The following is a 24,144-nucleotide window of genomic DNA, read 5'->3' on the forward strand; positions in this document are numbered from 1 at the left end:
TGGGTTGGTTTCCAGAAACTTGCCAAGTACATCCATCCTCATTATTCATGGAGTCTATATTTGTGAATTCACCTACCTGCTAAAATTTATTTGCAACCCCCAAATCAATACTCTGGGTCCTCTCACTCTTATTTGTGGACATGCTTGGAGTGGGGGAAAATGGGCGTTGCTCAACACTCCCCTTCCCAGCCGAGGTAGAGCGACGTGAAGCTCTTGCTCAGTTCAGCTCCCATGCAGAGTTGACAGGTGGACAGAGCTGACTGAAGGGGGTGGTTCAGTGCAAGGAGGTCTGGCTCTGGGGCCAGGTGGCCCAAAGGGGGCCGTTGAATTGCATCTCTGGTACTTATCAGTGGAGCACCTCCATCAAATCACTTAACACTTCAAGACTTGCTTTCCTCTTTTGAAAAATAAAATAGAATCTATCAGAATGAGTTGTTTTTAGGATTTAAGGTTATAAGTTAAGTGCGGTATGCATGTATATGTATATTTCCCCTAGGAACAGTGCTTCAGTATTCGCTCATTCAGTGTTCGTGATGATGTTATGGAACACAACTACCATATACAGTGAAAATTGACTGGAATATCTTCCCCACTGGCAAAAGAGATATGCAAAAGTTTTGTTTTTAATTTACACAAAAAGAATTGCTTCTCAGTCTTTTGACTAAGATCTTGTGTAACTTACATCAAAAGAAGCCATCTTAGTAGGGAAATACTTATTAATTTTGTAAGAGAACAATACAATTTAAAAATCGGCCAAAAAACATACGAACAGACACTGCCCCAAAGAAGATACAATGATGGCAAGTGAAAATAATAAACCTAACAAATGAAAAGATGCTTAACCTCATTTGCCATTAGATAAATGCAAATTAAAACCACAATGAGATACTACTGTGTACCTCTTAGAAGTTTTAGAACCGTGAAAAGTGACAATACCAAATGCTGACAAGAGTGGCGATCAACAGGAACTCTGGTCCATTACTACTGGGAATGCAAAATGGTACAGTCAGGCTGGAGGTCTGTTGGGCAGTTTCTTATATAAACATATACTTAACATATGACCCAATGACCCATTCCCAAGTGAATTGAATTTATTTCTGAGTAAGTATATTTTGTCAAGTGAGTGGAAAACATGTTTACACAAAAACTTGTACGTGAATGCTTACTGTAGTTTTAGTTATAGTCACCAAAATCTGAAAATAACCAAGATATCTTTCAACAAGTGAATGGATGGCGTGTCCGTATACTGGAATACTACTCAGCAATAAAAAAGATGAGTTGACTGATCCATGTAACAACATGGAAGAATCTTAGATATATTTTGCTAAGTAAAAGAAGACAGGAAAAAAAAAAAGAATGAAAGAAGGCAAAACCCAAATGCTACAAAGTGTGTAATTATTTATATTTTTATGACATTATGGAAAAGGGAAAATTGTAGGGATGGGAACAGATCAGTGGTTGGTTGTTGGAGAGTAGGGGAAGAAGAGAGATTATATATAAAGCAGCCACACAGGGGAATATTAGAGTGATAGAACTCTTATTTAGTCTTTTATACTGTGTTGGTGGATACATGAGTCTCATGAATTTGTTAAAACCCACGGAACTGTATGTAACAACGAGCAAGTTAGAAAAAAAAATAAACCAAAATGTTGGAGATCCTAAGATGGGATGAAGATTGTACCTAATTTTATTATAAGTGTATAATAAAAGGGTTGGGGGGAAAAGGTGTCAATATAATTCACTTTAGAAAAATAGTGTTTAACTGGACATTGTAAGGCTAAAGAAAAGAAAACAATGAATAAACAAGGTACTCTGGTTGGTAATTTTTTATTTCTCATAGGGGTATGCATTTTCAATTCTGGAATGAATCTACATGTATACTCGAGCTGAAGAACTAAGCAAACAAATCGGAGATCATGGGAGCCAGCTTTCTTTATGTCAGAGAAACAAGTTACAAATAAGCAGGCATAAGTGGACCAAGGTTAGAATTATGCCTGTTCACTGGCTTGGAGTTGGAAATACAAGTATGATTTACATTAACATATATGCAAGTAGATAAATACAGAAATAGGAGGTGTGTTTATACATGGATCGTTCTAGCCCTGTCTCCTGAAACAGCCTAGAAGCAGCGAAACTTTGTGAGCCATGAGCACTCCCAGTATCCAGATCTTATTTTTAAACATCATTTTCAAACAATAGGAACCAGGTATCCTTGGAGAAATAGCTGATTCTAGGCTTTAGCCGAAGAAACACAGGATAGTTCTAGAGCATCTTGTAGAATTGTAGTGTTGTACTGACACAAGTAAGGGAGTGCTGGGAAGAAAAGGGGCAAGGGGGAGACTATGCCAAAAAGAATATAGGAACCAACCTGAAACAATCCCTAAGGTGCCAAAGCTAGTATGATTGGAGGAACAAAGTAATAATGATAGTATTGGACTGTAACCCAAAGAATAATACATATATATGAGTGTATGCTGATATAAATATGTAAATGGGAAAGAACAAACCGATCTTTGTTATAGAAGAATCTGGAATAATATAGGTTGATATTGCTGCTCCAGGAAACGAAGCTTAACTCCCCACACCTGTGTTGGCTGGACTTAGTGACTCACTTCCTTTTTTTTTTTTTAATTATTTTTTTTAATGTTTATTTATTTTGAAGGAGAGAGAGACAGCATGAGCAGGGTAGGGGCAGAGAGAGAGGGAGACAGAGAATCCAAAGTGAGCTCCAGGCTCTGAGCTGTCAGCACAGAGCCTGACACAGGGCTCGAATTCACAAGCCGTAAGACCACGACCTGAGCCAAAGTCTGACACTTAACCAACTGAGCCACCCAGGTGCCCGCTTCCCTTTTTTTTAAAATTTACTTATTCATTTTGAGAGAGACAGAGATAGCACGAGTGGCGGAGGGGCAGAGAGAGAGGGGTGGAGAGAGAGTCCCTAGCAGGATCTGCACTGTCAGCATGGAGCCCAATGCAGGACTCGAACCCACGAAGCTGTGAGATGTTGATCTGAGCTGAAACCAAGAGTCAGATTCTTAACCTACTGAGTCACCCAGGCAGCCCAGTGACTCACTTCTAGAGAACAGAATATGGAAAGAAAAAAATAGTAACTGGAACCTGGCAGATACAACCGTAACCAAATACCCACTATTAGCATCACTTGTGATAAATTATAACTAATGTCATGTACTCCTGGAGACGATGTGTACTTTACCACTCTGTTATTTTTTCCCCAAAAAACTTGTAAGCCCATCATGAAGTAACATCGAAGGACACCGTGTAAATCTTCTGAGCCTCCTGATGTGTCAAGGGTGTGAGAAAGAAAAAAAGACTAAAAAACTATCACAGATGACAGGAGACAACAGAGACACGACACGTTAATGCAGTGTGGTTTCTTGAGTTGGATCTTCGCATACAAAAAGGACATTAGTGGAAAAACTGGTGAAATCCAAATGGTCTGTACCTTAGTGGTGTTATATCAGTGTTAATTCCTTCGTTTTGGCAAGTGATGTGCAATCATGTAAAGACGTTACATTAGAGAAAGCTGTGTGATGCGGGAACTTTCTGCACTATCTTGGTGACTGTTGTCTAAATCTAAAAAGTGTTCCAAAATGAAGAGTTAAAACTAATAAGTACATGGGGCGCCTGAGTGGCTCAGTCAGTTGGGCGACTGACTTCAGCTCAGGTCATGATCTCACGGTCTGTGGGTTTAAGCCCCATGTCAGGCTCTGTGCTGACATCTCAGAGCCCGGAGCCTGCATCGGATTCTGGGTCTCCTCTCTCTTCTCCTCCCCACCTTGTGTTCTCTGTGGCTATCAGAAATAAACAAACATTAAAAAAATTTTTTTAAAAGAAAACTATTCCTTTTTTAAAAAAAGTAATAAATACATATTCAATTGCATAAATAAAGAAATTATATAAAATGTTATTACAAATAACTCATTTTTTCTAGGGCACCTGGTTGACTCAGTCGGTTAGGCATCTGACTTCAGCTCAGGTCATGATCTCATGCTCGGTGAGTTCAAGCCCTGCATCGGGCACTGTGCTGACAGCTTGGAGCTTGGAGCTTGGAGCCTGCTTCGGATTCTGTCTCCCTCTGTTTCTGCCCCTCCCCTGCTCACGCTCTGTCTCTCTGGCTCTTAAAAATAAAGAAACATAAAAAATTTTTTAAATAAATAAATAATTCATTTTTTCAAACACAACAGGGAAATGGTATTGTCATGCCGGGGGGGTTAGGAGAGAGAGGAAATTATCAACAGTGTTCCCCCTAATCTACAAGTTCTGTTGAGTTTCTACTTACTTGTTCTCCACTTCAGAGCTTATAGAGGAAGGAGAGGAGGAAATGGAAAGGAAGATGAGGGGTACAGGAGAACAGGAAGAAATGACAAACGAGAACGTAAATGTAATTAAAAACTTTCAGAACTGTACAAGCCACAGGAAATTCTTTGCAATCGCTCGAGTGTCACTATGGCTCAGAAAAATAGAAATAATGAAGGTCAGCAAAACCAAGCGTGGTTCAGAAGCTGCCTGGAAACTCACACTGGAACTCCAAATTCCGCAATCCTGCTTTGACTCTTTCTGACCTGCCTCCCGTGTTCCACTCATTCGCAGAATGATTACTGCGCTCATCTCCTGGAGTAGGGGATACTTTAGGTCCAAATGGCTGTTTTTCATTGCTTTTGGTTTGCTACTATTTAATTACAAACCGTAACGTTTAGATCTCTTCAGGGCAGAACAATTCAGTGAGAATACCATTAGTAGAAACAGCAAAAAAGTGTGATGGGAAACCTACAACACATGACAAAGTTATGTCTGGGGTTAAATTTTGGCTTGGATACATTTGGCACAGGCTCCAATGACAACATGGCCACTCAAGTCTGATCTTCATCCGTCCTGAGTGGCGCTAAGCCCTCTTCAAGGAGTAGCTGCACTGAAAGGCTGTTAGGAAAACTGTTTTGTGGGGTCCAACACGCAGTTCACTTGAGAGGAAAATCACGTTCTCTTTCGGTCCTGGAGCAGCGACAAGGGGCACATTAACCCCTGCATTCTTTCAATAATGAGAAAAGTAAACCTAAGTAATACCTTCCAATGAATGAGGCGATAGCGTCAAAACTACACAGGTCAACATTTCTCCCTGATGCTTTTTCACATTTTTTTACCCCCTCCACACTTTATTACTATGATAGTTATTAAAGGTCTCGTGCGCTGTGTGGGAAGTGTGAAAAATGGCATTCAAACACCGAGCATGTATTTTTACAATGTAAATAAAAGCGTGCTATGTTATTTTATGTACATTGTTATAGACATTCATTATTACAATAAATATACAAAGGCAGTTTAATGCCAGCAGGGCGTAATCTCAGGCCATTTGCCCTCATTTATCCTTTGAGAGATTTTCTCCCTCAGGGACTGCGTTAAGGAGTTTTGTGACTTTTGGGGGAGATTATATAGGTGGCATGATGTAGCCTGAAGCTTCTCCACTTGCCATTCTGCGAATTGAGTTGGATTATGTCATTTCCTCTGATGCCCTGTAATGCAGCCTTAAGAAGAATGACCCTGCAATGTGGCTCTGCTGAAAATAGCTTTTGCAGTGCCAGAAAAGATGACTCATACTTGGCATAGGAGCCATTTCTGGAAACTGCCAGAAGGACAGAGGTAATTCACTAAGGGGCTCTGTCATCATCTAACTCAATTTGGATGGTACATCACTAAATACAGACATTTCAATGGATACATTTACACATATACAAATGTACATATACCATGTAGCCATCTGTTTTGTATGCATGTATTTATACTCAGATGTGATTATACATCTACAAATGTATGTATTTACTTAAGGGTGGAGATATACCAAGCTGGAGGCTACCGTTCTTGATCATTTCTTAATTTTAATCACGCGGTCTGAGATCACTTGAACAACCACCACCTGAAAATGAGAGCTTGGTTGAAACTGTAACCCTGCCACTGTATACATTCTTGTTCTCAGAAATTATTAAAATCACACTGGGGGGGCGGGGGGTAGAGACATAGATGGTCATCTTGTCCACTTCTGCAGCCTTCCACCAAATCTCAATAAGCTTCTGGCCACGGGAAGTACCAACACTTCTGCTGGCAGGGCTTTTCCAGCACTTCTCAGAGAAGACTGTAACCCTGGAGCCTGTAGGGAACTTCTCTCCACGTCCCTAGAGAATGTCTTCTTTGCAGTGTCTTGCTGACTACCCAGTTATCATACTCCTCCTTGGCTATGTGTCGAACTGCACATTTATTTTTCTTAATCTTTTCCCAAAAATCAATTCTCTGAGTCCCTTAATCATTTATATTGATCTCTGTTGAATTTTCTCTAATAGGATGGCACCTATCTGCTCCGAACTGCTTTCCTCATCTTTACCGTTCACCATTCAACTTTGACTGGGTACCACATAGTATAGAGCAAGGAGGGTACCAGCTGGCGTTGATCTCACCCAACATCCACTTCCCACCATTTTGTGAACCTCAAAAACATATACAAATGCAACCTAACAACTTGCTGTTGGACCATATATGGTGTCTCTTGGTGGTTTTTTTTCTAAATCAGATTCTGCTACGAACACGGTTTCCCATTACTAAGCAGTTGGTGCATTTCCAAGCTCACAACTCTCTGAATGTCTAAAGCCCATGTACTATTCCATCCATAATTCTACTTCCCATCCCTTTACTAAACGGCACTGCACATCAGCTGAAATTTTTTAAACTGCATTAGAAGGGGAATAAAATACAGATTTATTTTCAATGAAAACTTTCCTGTTTTGCAAAGATGAGAGGCTAAGCTGTACATGCAGAGAATTCATCTGGCGAGTAGCAAAGAATACCTGGGAAGTAACACAAGAATCCCAGATTCATTGTTAGGTCACTGTGTTCAGGATCTGGGGAAGGGGCAGCTTAAATTATCAGCAACACCAAGGGGGTGGGATCGACGATAGTCTGTACACGATGATAAGTGCCACCATTTTGTGTTTACACGTGCCAGCTGCTCTTCTAAGATTTTTTTCACACATCTCATTTAAGCTTGAGGCAAACATTTGTGGGGGACACAATTATTATGGCCATTTATAGAGATAAAGAAACGAAGGCAGAGAAACACTAAAAACGTGCGGAAGGTCAGTGTGGTTAGCTACTAAATGGGCAGAGAGTGGAATTCAAACCCAGGCAGTCTGCGGAAGTATCTGCAGATCCAGCCACTTTGTAGCATCACGAATAAGCCCCCTGCTGAAAAATATAAGTAGATCCAGATTGGCGATGTAGATGTGAGATATCCTGCCTTGGTTATCAAAAACTCTTGTGAGAAACTTTCTTTGAGAGTCAAGTTGCCAACAGTGTCATGTTCACGAAGGATTGTTCAGGGAAGTAGACAGTTGTGACTATAAAAGTCTGCCAGTTGGGGCGCCTGGGTGTCTCAGTCTGTTACGTGTCTGACTTTGGCTCAGGTCATGATTGTATGGTTCGTGAGTTCGAGCCCCTCATGGGGCCCTCTGCCGTCAGCACAGAGCCTGTGTCAGATCCTGTCCCCTCTCTCTCTGTCCCTCCCCTGCTGTCTCTCTCAAAAATAAACATTAAAAAAAAACAAAACTCTGCCAATTACAGGTGGTGTGTGCTTTTAAAGGTTTTCTTTGATTCACATTTTTATTAGGAAAAAACAGCAGTCAAAATTTAGTACTTTACTGAGGCCTCTTTAAAAATTCTTTGCGTGGATATTGACAAATGGACTCTCATTCAAAGGGGTATTCTTGAAATGACCCTCGGTTGTGAAATCATTCTCTGTGACTTTGCTTCGCATGTGTGCATCCCGGTTCTTCACCCATTGTTTGTAGAAATCAGCCAGGAAGGAAGGACAGAAGTTTATCTGGAAAGGATTAATTCAGAAGGAAAGGCACTTGATCACTGGTTCTTCTCAACCTACAGTGGCCCTTTGGCCTTCGTTGGGAACCCGAGAGCAGAGAGCCTCTATCCCCAGATTCAGCTGAGCTAAAATCAAATCCATATTCATCAAATCTCTCCATTTGGATCACTTATTATGTTAAAATGAAAAGCAGTATTTCAAGGAGATTCAATTTATGTTCCAAGGGACATAAGAACCATTCTTAAAATATGAACGATTCTTGCAATGAATTATTAGTGGCAACCTCTGGTCAAGTCTCTTAGAACTGTTCCAAGGAACTAAAGATGAATTTCCCATTTCTCATTCCCAGAGTTTAGAGGCCTACAAGAATTTTTTTTTTTTTTTTAATCTATGACTTACTGCCTGTTACTAAGTGATTCTGGCTGTGTCAATAAATTTGTTCACAGCTCTAATTGTGTTAATGAATTGAACATAATTAAACTTACAACATGTCATGAGTTTCTTCTGGCAGAACTCAGTAGATTTTTCAAAAAAAAAAAAAAAAAAAGATCTCTGTGGGAAAACAAATAAATGAACCGCACCACTCTGCCATCATCATACCGTAACCTTGGAGAAAAGATTTAAATAAGGGATTCCAAAGTGGACTTTTTCAAGAATTTTTCCTCTTCAAAGTTTTATTCAATTTGCAGAGTGTGACCTCTCCTTTGATTAAATTCACCAGGTTGCAAGCTCCTTTGGGACAGAAAGTATATATTATTTTATCTTTCTCCCCAATACGTCATAGAAGACATACTACATAAAAATGTATGGGGAGTTGGGCCGCCTAGGTGGCTCCATCGGTTGAGTGTCCGACTTCGGCTCAGGTCATGATCTCTCGGTCTGTGGGTTCGAGCCCCATGTCGGTCTCTGTGCTGACAGCTCGGAGCCCGGAGCCTGCTTCGGATTCTGTGTCTCCCTCTCTCTCTCTCTCTCTCTCTCTCTCTGCCCCTCCCCCACTCATGCTCTGTCTCTCTCTCTCTCTCTCTCTCTCTCTCTGTCAAAAATAAATAAGCATTAAATTTTTGTTTTTTAAAGTGTATGGGGAGTGAATATGGTTAGGTGAACACAGTCACTCTGGATATTTCTGTTTGGGGGCTCACGGAGGGGAAGGGAACCTACCATTTATTTGATCATCTACGGGCTGGTCACCAGGCTCGGAGGTCTCACATACAAAATTGTATTTAATCCTCACAAAACCCACTGGGGGGATACAACTGTTCTCACTTTATATGTGAGGAGGTTGAAGATCCAAGAGGTCGAGTAATCTGAGCTCAGACTTAAGAAAAGTGTGAAGTTTGGGACCGAATCCTTATGTGTCTGACCCCAGCATTTCTGCTCCTTTATGGCCCCATGCTGTCCTTAGGCAGCATGTGTGGGGCAGGCAAGCTTGTCGGGTGACGGCTTGACCAAAATGCACTACGGAGGTTATCAAGTTCCTTGCTTACCTTTGTGTGAGTGATTTGCTCTTTCCTAAATCATTCTTTAAGAAATACGGTTAGTTGGCAGTTACGAAGTATTTGCGATGTTTCTCAAGACGTTCAGTTTGCACGTCGCCTTCAAGGTCAAGGGTCAGGATTTAATACTTTCTGTCTGCTGCGGTTCAAGGCCTGGGTCTCCACACTGAGTGTTTCATACATGCTTATTGGGGACAAATGTTTCATTTGAATTATTCTTTATGAGATGCCACTCCCAAAAGTGCACCGTTTTTAACTTACAAGACCTTAGAACTTCTTCGACAAATAAGGGAAAAGAAGTCAAGTCCTAGAGAATATTTATGACTTATGGATAAGATAAAAGGGAAAATTTCCCAAACCTCTGGTTTAGTCATGACGTTTATATTCACTTTAATTTTGCAAAAACCATTCACAAAAAAAATTCATGATGTTATGAGAGTTTTAGGTATTTTCCTAAGGGTGAAAAGTTTCAGAGACAGGGAGAAGGGAAGAAGAAGAAGAAAAGAAGCAAAGGACCCAGAGAAATTATAACAATCGTGATATTTATATGCAATTTATGAATTTCCACCAAGGCACTATCTTATTCCAGACTAGTAAGAGAAGCCCCATGAGGAGGGCAGGGTGGTTACCATTATCCCCATTTCACAGATGCAGAAATAGAACAATTTAATGTTATACTTAAAAAGCATAAGGAGCACCTGGGTGGCTCAGCTGGTTAAGCATTCAACTCTTGATTTCAGCTCAGGTCATGATCTCCAGATTCGTGAGTTTGAGCCCCACCTCTCGCTCTGTGCTGACAGCGTGGAGCCTGCTTGAGATTCTCTCTCTCTCTCCTCTCTCTATGCCCCTCCCTCCCTCCCACCCTCCCTCTGTCTCAAAATAAATAAGTAAACATTAAAAAAAAAAAAGCACAATCCACGATAGGCTGGGTTTATTCACTCCTGTCTATGGCTGTCATGCTCTAGAAAGTGAGTTTGCCACGGCTCATCTGCTGAGAAAGTATTTTGAGTTCCAGATGGGCCAGTACCACAAGGAGTGAAAGTGTGAAGTAGAAAATGGGTCCAAGTTCCTCCAGCAGACCCACCTGCAGAAAGGTAGGGCAGGTTGGAAAGAGCTTGGGGATGTCTGTGCATTGGGAGAAGCTAAAAGAAAATTGTAAAATGCATAATTGAGGGTAGATCAGATGGCAAAACAGCTTAATTTGTCAAAGGAGCCAAGAGAAATGATACAAATTAGACAAGTAATCAATAGCTTTCCGATATGCAAGTGAATACTGCTGAACCCAAATCTCTAGAATTTTTAATTGTCTCAGAAGGTTTCCTTTTACATAAATGCAAGCCATACTTTTCACCACTGTTTCAAAACAAAGTATTACATTTGGAAGGTCTGTAACACCATTGTCTCTTAATTGATTTTTCAGGCATACCTTTTTATATAAAGTACAGTCAGTTCTCATTATATGTGGATTCTGTATTTGAGAATTTACTTACTTGTTACAATTTATCTGTAACCCCCACATCAACTCTTGCCGTGCTTCTGTGATCATCTGAGGACACGTGCAGAGACATCTGAGTTTGGACAGAGTGACACTCTGTTTTCCTGCTTCAGCTTCGATACACTAGAAACAAGCATTCTTTTCATGGTCTATTTAATGACCCCTTCCACAATTTTGTGCTTTTGTGGGTGATTTTGCTAAGTGGATCCCAAGTATAATGCTGTACTGCTGTCTAGTTTTCCTGAGTACGAGAAGGCTATTATGTGCCTTATAGGAAAAATACATGTGTTAGATCAGCTCCATTGAGAAATGAATTATATAGTGCTATTGGCCATGAGTTCAATGTTAATGAATCAACAATATTAAATAAGGTGTCTTTAAACAGAACACACATAAAACAAGGCTAGTGTTGATAAGCTGATGAAAATGTTGTGACCAGGGTCCTGCAGGAAGCTCACTCTCTATTTCCCCTCAAAGGGAAGGGTCTCATGTGCTACTTCAGCGTTCTCAGCCACTTTATAGAATCCAACTTCTGCAAATAATGAGAATCAACTGTGTGTTTTAAGGGTTAGTCCAATGAGGGTCTAGCTGGTGACTGTTGACCATGATGAACGGCAGTGACATACCGTAATAGTCCCTCAATAAATGTTCTCGTGAGCAAATAAATGAAGCCAAAGGGTTTGCACCATGTAGCTCAGTAAAGACAAACTACATGGCTAGCATAGCAAAAAAGCGTCTGAAACTGACTCCCCGAGAAAAAGACTGCAGGAGAAGTACCCATGTGGCACTGCCTCAGCAGCTTAGGAGGGACGTGCGTGGAGGTTCAGAAACTGCAGGATCCTCAAAAACAAAACAATGAGACATAAAACAAACAAAACAGACCTGTGACTCTCAGAGCAGAAACTTAGCAAGGCACCTCTCACTTCGGCCCGCCCATGGTGGGGGGGGGGGGGGGGGGTTGGAATGCAGCCATCAAATAGGACCTAGCAGTAGCTTCTCGCATCTTGTAGAAGCAGTCCCAGCCCCAACACCAGGCAGATGGCACACCAGTCTTACAGGAAGTGAGTAGTGATGGGCTGTCACAGATGGAATAATGGCCTCTGAAAGCTATCCAGGTCCTAACCCTCAGAACCCATGACTATGCTACATTATGCAGCAAAGGGGAATTAAAGTCACCAGGGGAGGTTGCTAATCAACTAACCATAAAAGTCAGAGATGATCCTGGATTATCTGAGTGGGCCCAATGTTATCACAGGGGTCCTTACAAGTGGAAGCCGGGGGCAGAAGAGGCAGGGTCAGAACAGTGTGACGTGAGCGATGAGACCCTACCTTCCACTGCCGCTTGGAGAAAAAGGAAGAGAGTGGAGGCCGAGGGATGAGGGCACCTTAGAAGGTGGAAAAGGGGAAACCGATTCTCCCCTGGAGCCTCCAGAAAGGAATGTAGCCCTATCAACAGCTTGGTTGTAGCCCAGTGAGACCTATTTTGGGCTTCCGACATGGAGAACCATGAAATAATGAGTATGGGTTGCATGAAGCCGCCAAGTCTGTAGGAATGTGTTACAGCAGCAGTAAGAAATGATTCCTCTCTTTGTGTGATGCTTCTAGATTTTTGGATAGCTTCATCTGTGTGACCACGCATGATCTTTATAATCGCTGGATAAGACAGACTGTGGGGGGACCCAAACCCAGAAGCTTGTGGCTACTTAGAAATCTAACTGGATCCAAGGGTAGACCTTATTTGTCTTTGTGAAAGCATCCCTTTAGTTCATACTTAGGAAATACTAGAATCTTCTGGAATCACACTCAGATCTTTGGGGACCTTTGAGGTCTCTTGCCTAATCTGAGTGATCCTTCCCAGGACAGCCAAATAAGCAGGGGATCGAAGCTTTGCCACAGCAGCTCACTGTTAACTTTGAGCTAGCACCATACCGGTGGACTTTGATCAGTGTGATAGGCAGAATTTTGGTCCCTATGACCTTCACCCTCTGGTGTTAGGTCCATGAATATGTTGTGTTGTGCAGGAAAAAGAACTTTGAGGTGTAACTGATGTTACTTATCAGGGACCTTAAGATGGGGAGAGTATCCTGGATTATCCTGGTCAGTCCCATGTAGTCACGTGGGCCCTTAAAAGCAGGGTTTTGTTTTTGTTTTGCTTTTTTCTATTCTGAGAGCAGAAGATGGAGGGGGACGCATGGAGACTGAGAAGGACATGATTTCCACCAATACCCAATGAGCTTGGAACAGGAACTGAGCCCCAGATTTTAACTGCAGCCCTGGCAGACATCTTAACTTTTACCCAATGAGACCAGAAGCAAAGAATCCAAATGAGCCAGACTGTGTGCAGATTTCTGATTTATAGACCTGTGACATCATAATGAATATGTGTTGTTTGAAGCCATTAAATTTGTGATCATTTGTTATGACAGAACTAGCAAACTAATACAATAGGAAATGTACCATAAAAGAGACAGAAATAAAGGGACATTATTCAAAAAAGGGATAAAGTTACAATTTGTAACTTAGGGACCAGGAAGGATTCTGTATATGAGATAGGATGAAAGGGGGGTCTCCAAGAGTAGATTTCAAATATAAAATTGGGCAAGTGGGGGTGGGGTGCAGAGAAATTTGCAGAGAACAGAACAGCTGGGGTAAAGGCAGGGAAAGGTGAAGTTCGTGATCTATTTGGGGGCCAGAAAATGCTCTAAACAGACACAGAGCCATTTTCTCCTCATCTGCATTCTGGAGGATAATTCTGGTACAGGCTGACCCAAGGATGAAGATCCAGAATGAGAATTCGAGCCTGGATTTCAATCCAGTCTCAAGGCCCCCAGCTCAGACTAAAGATCAATTCCAGTTTGGGTTGAATCCCAGATTTACTTCTGTGTGTGTGTGTGTGAAGGTCCCAGGACTGTTGAGTTAACCCGTACCCTGGGACTATCTCACACATAGCCCACAGTCAGGGGACTCACCAGACCAGATGAGAAGCTGGGGTTGGTGGGCAGTGGGGAGGGGGTTGGGGACAGCAGCGGGGGATGCCAGGACTCTGACTGCTAACCTTTCATCTTAGTAAATAATATCCAGTCCACCCACTCATATCTAACTGTTCTGTTGTCCTGCAAAGGACACTGGGGAATAAAGTTAATAAAATGAGCATGTTCCACTTGTGCAGAATTAGGAGCCTTGGACCCGTTGAGCGAATGGCAATTTGTAAGCCTAAATGAAATGGACAGCTTAGATGATGCAGGTCAATGCTAAGCGGTGGAAATGGTGACTCAGTGGGTGTTTCTGATGCCCAATCATCTGCATTACTGCAGTAGCCATGTCCTGGTCGAGGTGACTAACGACTAACTGATCTTAGTCGACTGATGACGAACTTCCCACACAAGCTTATTTCATCACATGGGAAGACAGTGAGCTCCTAGGGGCAGAGAATGTGCCCCTGAGACTTCTCTGCCACCTCCTTCTTCTAACAGCCACGTAGGTGCTTGATGAATGTTTTCTGATGGTGGCGAGGATATAAATAAGACAATAATGGTTTCGGCTTGGAAGTCACATCCAGCAAATTGTCGGAGGTCCTTCAGTGAGTTCAGTCTTCTAAACCACGTATTTGCCCACCATTCACCTGCCTGCACTCGGGTAACTGACACGTCTCTATAGAGCACAAGAACGGATTTTTAAGCATCTTCTCATTTGTACAAAAGGTAGAATGAAGCGGGAGTCTCAAACAGAAGGTTTACAAAGCAAAGATCTGGCCAGAGGGGTGGGGATGGAAAGAAGTTTCCAGCAGAAGCAGGTATCGGAAAGCTTCGTGTCCATCGGGAACCAGAAAACGTCCTCAGGGAATGACACCTGCCCCACTAGAAAGGCATTCACAGTTTTCGAGATAAACATTTTGTGTTGATATTCTTCTGAGTTTCTCTGGCTTAAACTCCAGAAGGCAGAGTGCAGCCAGCACTGGCGTCAGGAAGACGTGAGTTTGAATCCTGGCTCTGCTGTTAACTAACCTGCCTCAACAAGGATACCGTGAGGGTTCAGGGGGAGCGTGTGTGCTACAAGCGTGTTCTTCTAACACGCCTGGCGATTGTGCCTCTACGTTCTGTAATTCCTTCTCTGCTGTCTTTGCAAGCCTGGGGGACAACTGGGACAGGTGTCCTATCGTGGTAAACAGTGTTGGCTTTTTTTTTCTTTTTTTTTTTGCTCCTTAGGGGAGGAGGTTACAGCAGGGAAAATTCTGCCAAGTGGCCAGCAGCCTGAAAATGTGCCCAATTTGTGGACATTATTTCACTTGTGTCTACGCCAAGGGAAGTTTCTTTCTCTGCAAATGAGAGCCGGTCTGTCACCTTCGCTCAGGCATCCTGTGCTCACCGTCATGTCCGTCACACATATGGCGCCTGGCAGGGTGCACCTTCACTCCAAGGCCCTTTCTGGAGAGCATCTGCTGACCCTGCCAGCCTGATGCCTTCCGACCTCAGCATCACCTTTTCCCAGGTTTCTTGCTGAATCAACCAATTAGCTCGAATCATCTCTGACTGTTTTGAACTATGTCTTGTTAAAACATGGGTGGATGGGGACCTGGTGAAGTCCAAAAGTCACTCCAAGAGAACCAAGCCTCCTAACACAGCCCTGATGTGAGAATCTCTCTCTTCCACTTAATGTACTTAGAGGTCTTGGAGCTCAGTCATCAGTTTGATGACTCTGGAAGAATCTTGGTAGGGATTTTGAGCAACGTCTTCATGAAGCGTTTCTCATGACGTTTCCTCGAGGATCTTTCCACAGCCTAAAACCTCAATTGCGTCGTGTTTTGAAAAAATAAATTGATAACTGACTCTGAGCTCAAGTAATCAATGATACATCACAGATAGTCTTTTCTTTAACAGCTGCACCTCAGCTCCTAGTGTTCCTGTGATAGCCCCCATATCCGTGCCTCAACAGTCCAATAATCACACTAAAGTTTCAATAGCTCTGTGCCCGGTTGCCAATAGGACTGAACTCTCTCTGAGACAATAGAGTTCTTTGCACTTTCCCAGGGAAGGTTGCCCTCGGGGTACCCTGCACTTTTGCAAGCCAAGTGGAGGCAAGAGCAGAGATGTCCTGTCGTTCTTGGAAAATCCATCCAGTGGCCTGGAATTTTGCCTTCTTTGGAGTTGTTTGTCTTGCCCTGATTCCAAATACTCATCTTAATTCCTAAGCTTCCATTGAGGGAGGTGCAAAGGCTAAATGGAAACTTCACATTCAGGAAGCCAATAAAGTCATGCTTCATATAATACACGAAAGACCTTCATAAACCCCAAAACGCCCCTTTGGAGGTTATTTATTTTTTTATAAGGGAAATATTTCCATTAATAGATTACCTTTCGCTACCCCCCGATGTTCATTCTTCCATTTGAGAGCTATTCGGGTTTGTTACACACAGGGAGTATACACAGGATGCGCCAAGCCAACCTATCGGTCATTCCTCAGGCAAACTCACGAAACTTCGACCAGTGGAACTTCCATGAACACAACACAAACAAAACCTCCATTTTCTAAGGTGACGTCTGCCTTAACGGTCCGCAAATTGCCTTGATATCACAGTTGACATCAGTAAGGGGATGAAGTAAATACATATATGAGATTTCCATATTTCTATATGTTTAGATGATTTCTTCGGACCGAATGGATTATTTTAGGTTTCCACACTCAGTGTAATTAGTGCATATGGTCCAGCTGTGAAGAAATAGCTGAGGACTCCTAACTTATTATTAATTAGGCTCATTAAAATGCAAGTAAGAGAACGTTGCCTAGGTAAACAATACCTTATGTCAAAAAGTCATTACTTGACAAGAGCTGGTCTCCCTAACTGAAGTCATTACGGATATTTTGTGGAGGGTTTTTTTTAAGGCACTGTGGGTGCCAGTTAACTACTTTTGACTGACATCAAGGACAGACGTGCAGAGCTGGAAGGAGCCAGTGGTACAGCGCAGCGATTCTTTTCACATCATTTCAAAATACGTCTGGGGGAGGTTAAAGGTTGACAGCCCAATGACAGGCCTTCTTCAACTGCCGTGGTGTCACAGCAGGAGCGTGTCAGGAAAATTTTCTCGGCCCCTCTGAATTTCTTACATGTTCACATTTCTTTTCCTGTCTCATAAGTGGGGAGGGATTGGCAGCTTTGTGACAAACACCTGGGAAAGTGAAATGTGCATTATCCCTGTTAGGAACCAGGGGGGTAGCGAGGGGAAAAGACACCTGAGCTCAAGCCGGAAGGCTGTCCTGATCCTTTGCCAAATCACAGGGGAGATCAGGTTAGACTAGTCCAGAGGGACATTGAGCAGTGGCCCTATGTCCTATATCTGTGGGCACTTTTCCAAGTGGCGTATATAGGTCAGCTGTGGCCTCTGCTCCCAGGAAACGCGGCCCCACGGCGTGGTGGCTCAGGAATTAGCTCGGCTAACTTGGTGGAAGCCTTCCCAGTACGATGAGTGAGAGACCGCAGGCTACGCGAGATCTGAAAAATGAAGACCGGCTTCCATTCTCAGGTTCTGGGGAGCGCCCAGCTTCAGGGTCAGACGCTACAGTCAGGATCTTTGAAGGTCCCAGGTTATTATTATTCCCCAGGGATAATCTTCTCTCCAGGGTCCTTTGTTTGGAAGCAACAGAAGCAGCAGTCCACCTGCCAGCTGACTTCTAGAGTTCTAGAAATGTTTCCCAGTCTTTAAAAGTCCACGCACGTGTCAGTATAAATCACTACAGGGATGCAGGCTCTGGTCTAAATGGATCAAAAGAGGCTATTGACAGATGCTGAAATGAGTGTCTACCTTTAACACCGGGTCAATTGATAAGTGTCTGACCTAGACTTTTGACTGACATGAAGAGCTGTCAAGAAGAAATCGTCTTTTCCGGTGATGACAATGAGGCAGGAGAGGGAGGAAAGGAAACCCAGGGAAGGGCCTGACTCCCCAGTGGACACATTTATGCACCCCAGGCTTGAGGGTTACATTCAGCACCTGTGCTGGATAAAGGATTGGAGGAATCCAGTTAAATCGAAGAGTTCTATGAATGAAACTTGGACGAAATTCGTTTGTCTCGCTCAAGTGGGGCATTATCAGTGCTATTATTTTTAATTCCTATTTCACAATGATTGGAAAGAAAACATTAAATTCAAAGCAAAATTTTCCCATGCTGTCATAAAGAAAAATTTGCAACTTTGAACATAAATAGGCACTGAATGTTAGAGAGGTCCAGAAGCACCCTAATCTGTGCTGTTCCTATTTTAGCATTTAGGCGTATGACTTCTCCAAGGAGGATGTTGTTAAGCGTATCATATTTTTGCAATATCGTTCAGTCTATATCTTAATCCAAGTAATATCTGCGAAGTTATTTCCTTTAGGTGACTTCATATGTCCAAAAGTTGTAATTTTATAGTTCAGCTTTTCACTTTTGAGTTGTGATGTCGTGTCCTACAGACAGGAGGAGCCGATCGTTAAATCACGATGCTACCCCAACCTAGACTGTCTTTTGCTTGGTGGCTGTTGCCACTGCTCCAAGGGGATGTCTCTTCCTCAACCAGGCAGGTCGGGATCCTCGCCCCTGCTTTACGGATGGTGGAGGAGACTGTGGCTCAGAGGGGTTAAGGAACTGAGCCAAAGGCACACGCATACTTACTTTTTCATGTAAATAGAATTAAAGAAACTATGAAAAAGAGGAGTGATCTGGAAAAAAAAGTTACCATGTGAAGCTAGTTTTTAAGACTCTACTCATGAAGATTTAAAAAAAAATTTTTTTTGATGTTTATTTACTTTTTTTTTTTAAAGATCTTTTTTTTTTCCCCCCCAACGTTTATTTATTTTTGGGACAGAGAGAGACAGAGGGGCATGAACGGGGGAGGGGTAGAGAGAGAGGGAGACACAGAATCGGAAACAGGCTCCAGGCTCTGAGCCATCAGCCCAGAGCCTGACGCGGGGCTCGAACTCCCGGACCGCGAGATCGTGACCTGGCTGAAGTTGGGATGCTTAACTGACTGCGCCACCCAGGCGCCCCATGTTTATTTACTTTTAAGAGAGAGAGAGAGAGAGAGACCGAGCACGAGGAGGGGAGGAGCAGAGAGAGAGGGAGACACAGAATCTGAAGCAGGCTCCAGGCTCTGAGCTGTCAGCGCAGAGCCCAATGCAGGGCTCGAACTCATGAACCATGAGATCATGACCTGAGATGATGTCAGACATTTAACCCACTGAGCCACCCAGGCGCCCCTCAGGAAGAGTTTGAAAGGCTCCGTCATACTGTGTTTTTCACCTAAAAGACAGGATCAAACAGGGCCGGATGTTTACATGCAATCACAGATGCTTAATTTTGATAATAATATTGACAAAAAGTAGCGATTTGTAGTGAGGGCAGCTACTCTCGGAATCGTCTCTCGCAATGGACCACATCAGCGGGGTATTTACTTTCCTAATATGACACTACCAGATGATTGACAGTTCCTCACAAACGTTCTGTACATCTTCAGCATATGGACAGAATGAAAGCATTATATGGGTAAATTATTTTTTTATAAATGAAATATTTCCATTAGCAGGTTACCTGCCACTACCCCTCGTGTTTCTTCTCCAACCGGAAAGCTCAGACATCTTCCCAGGCATCCCATCCTTCAACCTGCTCCTTCGCTATCAACGAATAGCCACTGAAATCTTGGATTTTCAGGAAATGATCAGGTGCTAGAAATACAAAGATGAGTAGGGTTTTATTCCTAAACTCAAAACCCCTGGAGTCTAGATTGAATTCGAAGGCCTGTATAAAACTAACACAATGAAGCTGTGTTGCTGTTATGATAGACTTCTGTGCAAAACTGGACCTGGGCCGTAGGTAACTCAAAAGAGAAAGTCCTATCTGGGACGGCGAGTTGGGAAATACGGTCGAGATGGGTTTTAAAAGCGAATCTGAAAAGATGAAAGATGTTTACCAATTGGACAGAGATGAAGTTAAGGGGGGGCGGAAAGGCATACCTAAAGGTACCTTTAGGTGCCTAAAGAGGAAGGGAGAGCCAAGTCCCGTGAGTGAGAAGTGGCTTGGTCTGTCTGGACCACTGTAGGCACTGTAGCCTGGCTGTAGTGCCAGAGCCTGTGAGGAAGGCTCAAGCAAGTGTTGAAGACGGAGAGGTGGGAGAGTGGACGTTTGTGTCCTTTTGGCCGCCTTGCATTTGTTCACCGTTTTGGTAACCATAGCCCTTGATTTGCATCGGGGGATCCACGTGTGCCCTGTTCGCTCAATCAGTGCGGTTCCAAAGAAACCGCCTTCACCACCAGCTCCGAAGATTACAGGCGACTCAAGTCTAGAAGAATCAGAGCATTTTCGATAGCCATGTGATTGGCTCAGGGATGGGCACATGCCCCAGCAGAACCAATAAGGTGTCGCAGGACACCAAGAGGCAGGGGTCTGGAGGCTGTGACAGTAGGAGGCAGGTGCTGCGGCAGCCTTCTTGCTGCCGTGGCAGGAGAACCCAGCTGGCCATCCAGCTGGCCAGAGGAATGGGAGCTGAGTATGGATGGAGAGAAACTAAGTCCTGGCGCTATGATTTGAGCCCCAGATCGCATTCCACTTCAGAGAGATTGTTCTAGTGGCAGTATGGAGCCTGCCGGAAGACAGTCCCAGAAAGAAGAAGACTCGTTAGGATGGCAGTGAGGCCTGGGGCTAGACACGAGGGTTCCAGAGCCTGGTGTCGGCAAGGGATAGTCTGCCCCACCAAGTTTTATCCCCTGAGTGCCTTCTGATCCGGATCCATATCATGCTCTTCACCTGCTCCCCATTTGAAAAGACCAACAGATCAAAGTAAATACAACTAGCAAGACACTCAGATTGTGAGAACCCACGGGGGCAGCTTATGATAAAAATCAAGTCAGAAATGACAGAAGCATAGTTCACCAAGGATTCAGTGAGTGTGTGTGTGTGTGTGTGTGTGTGTGAGCATGGGGGTTGGTCACGGGGCAGAGGCATGGAGGAGGGATTCTTTCCAGTTTTCAGTCTATTCCCTCCTTATTTTCAAGCCTTTGGTGGTACGTGCACATTTGGGAACACACAGTGAAATTGTTTGTAAAATTCATCAAAAGGAAAACTTTCAAGACGAGTAACAGAAAAGAATAAAGCTGGCACTGCCCCCAGAGGGCTTTCACACTGTGAGCGGCAGCACAGACCAATCTGGAGACAGACGGGGCTGGGCGGGGGCAGCCTGCTTCTACACAAACAAATGCTCAGCCCTTTGCTCTCTTTTCTAAAATTAATATTCCAGGAAAGAAACGCCCAAGTCACACTATACAGAAGCACAAAGAATAGGCTAGACAAGTGCTGGGCTTGAAGGGGAGAGGGGGTCCCCTCAAGAGGTCCCCTATTGACCTCTAGGGACTGCAGCAATGGCCCCAGGGCCCTTTCACGTTTAGTTGGTTTCTTTTAATATGGCGTCTTAGCACAAAGTGAGGGAGGGAGCAGAATGAGGCCATCGTGTGAATTTTCCTGGCCCCCCACGAGTGGCTTCTACAAAAGTCACTCCTCTCAAGGAGGCCAAGTCTATACAACTCTTCCGATAATCCCTTCCTCCCCTCATCCTTTTGTGCCTAGGGATGCTGACAGTTCTTCTACAAGTGACCCCTGATTCTTGAAGTGTCTCTAGGGCTCCCCACAACCCACCATACTTTTACAATTATTCTCTTTATAAATATTCTTACCGGGACATGCCATCTGTCAGGACTTTGCCTGTACAGGGCTCCAGTGAATACGTCTCCTCCCTGTATTCCGAAGAAATCTTTTCTATTTCCACTTGGAAATCAGGTCCATAGTACAGAGTGAGTTCTGGGAGGTAAGAATGTCCAGACACTTCCTTTAATAGTGCAGGAGTCAACAAAAGCCCACATTTCCCTAACTGCCCCAAAGTGTAATCCCAGACAACATTTTATTTAGCGCCCACTAGGACGTTACATATTTTTATCTACTATAATTCTTACAACATTATTCTCAGGTAGGTATTATTTTCATCCCATTTTATGGATGCAGACACTGAGTCTAAGGTGAGTAACTTGCATGAAGTTACAACTTAATGGCAGAAATTGAAAAGTGGCCAGGGACCATGGACCTGAGGTTCCAGGGTAAACTTGGCAGTCTGTGAGAATGGCAGAGTCTGGCTTGACTTACAGGGCACTCTCGAGACAGCTCTCGCTTTTGGTTTTCCAAAATATAAAGAGCTTTAACATGTTCTCTTCCACGTGAAACGGCAAGTCCATGTGGACATCAAGACTTGCACATCCACCTGCTGACTCGGCACCTCCAGCTGGTTGTCTTAGGGTGTCTCCAGCTCCACGTGACCCAGATGATGCTCTGTCCGTCGCCTCCACTGCTCTTCCTGCAACCATTTCCTCCCAGGAAACGGCAGCTCTGCTCTTCCAGTCCTTTCTGGACTGGAATATGTGACCTTATTTGGAAACAGGGTCTTTGAAGGTGTATAGTGAAGGGGCAGAGATGAGCCATAGAGCATCAGGCGTGTCCCTAAATCCAGTGACCGGTGACCTCATGACGAGAGGAAAGCAACACACACAGCCAGAGAAGACGATGTGAAGACGGAAGCTGAGACTGGAGTGATGTCACCGATGTCCGCCCAATGCCCCCCCAACACGCCAGGCGCTCTACAAAACTGGCCGCCATGGCCTCTTTGATTTCCTCGCCTCCTACGTTCCCCTTTCTCTCTCTGGTCTAGCCTCACTGGCCTCTGCACCTCCTCTAACATGTCGGGCCTGGTCCTGCTTCCCGCCTGTGGCTGCTTCCTTTGCCTGGGCCACGCTACCTTCTGATGTCCCCATAGCTCACTCACTCCCTCTACGCTTTGCTCGAAGTTGACTTCTCAAATATTTTAGAAAACACCCCCTCCCCCAACACACACACACACACACACATACACATCACACTTCCTTTCTCTCTTTCTCCGCTCACTTCCTGGTAGCGATCATCGTTTTCCAACATACTATGAAATTAATCACTTGTTGTGCATGATGACTCTTGTCTGGCCCCTCCCCTGTGCCCTGGAATGTGAGCACTGTTAGTGTGGAAACTCTTCTCTTGTCCATTGATATATTTCAGGCACCTGGGAGGGTGCCCAGAACATAGAAGGCACTCAAAAGTATCTGTTGAATGAATGAATGAATGAATGAACGAATGAATGAATTAAAGAGAAATGGTGGAGGAGGACATTAGAAAGGTATCAGGGGCCAGATTATGTAGAAGCCATTAGATTCTGGGAAGGATTTAAATTTCATCCCAAGTGAGAGGAGGAATAATAGCATCTAACCTAGGCGAAGCATTTCATCCTTTCTCAACCTGCCTGAGGGGTTAATACGGTCCAGTTTTCTCTACCTCTGAACAGGGTCATTAGAAGAACTCTGGAAACTTATTGATAGTATTTCGAAAGATCCTCACACACGAACGTGCTTCAGCTTGTATGTACAAATACAACCAAGAGTTAGTGTATTTGCCTCAAGTAGGATAACTCATTAATTAGCTTAAAATAAGGAAATGAGAGGACAAACAGGATACATTTGGAGAACTGGTAACCAAGCCTTCATGACAAAGGAGGAGACCCCTGTTTTCATGGTCATCGGAAGGGTTCAAATGATGGCATGGAACAAAAAGCAGTTGGATTCCGCACCCCCAGGATTCAGCAGCCCTGCGTGGCTTCCCGGCCTGTGCACATCAGCAAACACTATCATCTTAAGACAATTCTGTGTGTGGCCATAGAAATGGCCAGTAATTGAGAATTGCTTCACCCTTGGCTGACATCTTTTTCTGTTTGTGCATAAAAGCCTTGTAACTTTATCCCAGAGGGCGGAAATTTACCTTTTAAAGGGCTCATCTGACTTTCTTCTGAGCTTAAAAAAAACAAAAAGATACATTTCCCTCCGAGCTGAAAGATCCCCTCTCTAGTAAAATTCGTTATTGTTTTCCCTTCCGTTTCAGTGCTGCGAATTTGTTACCAAAATGCTTCCCTGACCTTCTCCTTCCCTCTCCATCACACGCTGACACATCTAGCCTAAATTTGTGTCTTGCATCACCTCAGGAAACTCATGGCTAATTTCATTATTTGGGAGAGAAAATGCAAATGAAGCCAGACAGCTGGTGCTTTCCTCGCGGCTGAGAGTGATGGAGGGGCGGAGGCCCACCTCATCAGAGGCCCGCACACCCTCCTGTTCAGACAGGCCCTGGCGGGGGCAGAGCACAGAGGCTACAACGCAGCAGGAACAGATGGCTGGGAGGGGAGGAGATGG

The sequence above is a fragment of the Herpailurus yagouaroundi genome, unplaced genomic scaffold (genome assembly GCF_014898765.1).
Source record: "Herpailurus yagouaroundi ecotype Mexico unplaced genomic scaffold, PumYag 253, whole genome shotgun sequence".
Classification (NCBI taxonomy): Eukaryota; Metazoa; Chordata; class Mammalia; order Carnivora; family Felidae; genus Herpailurus; species Herpailurus yagouaroundi.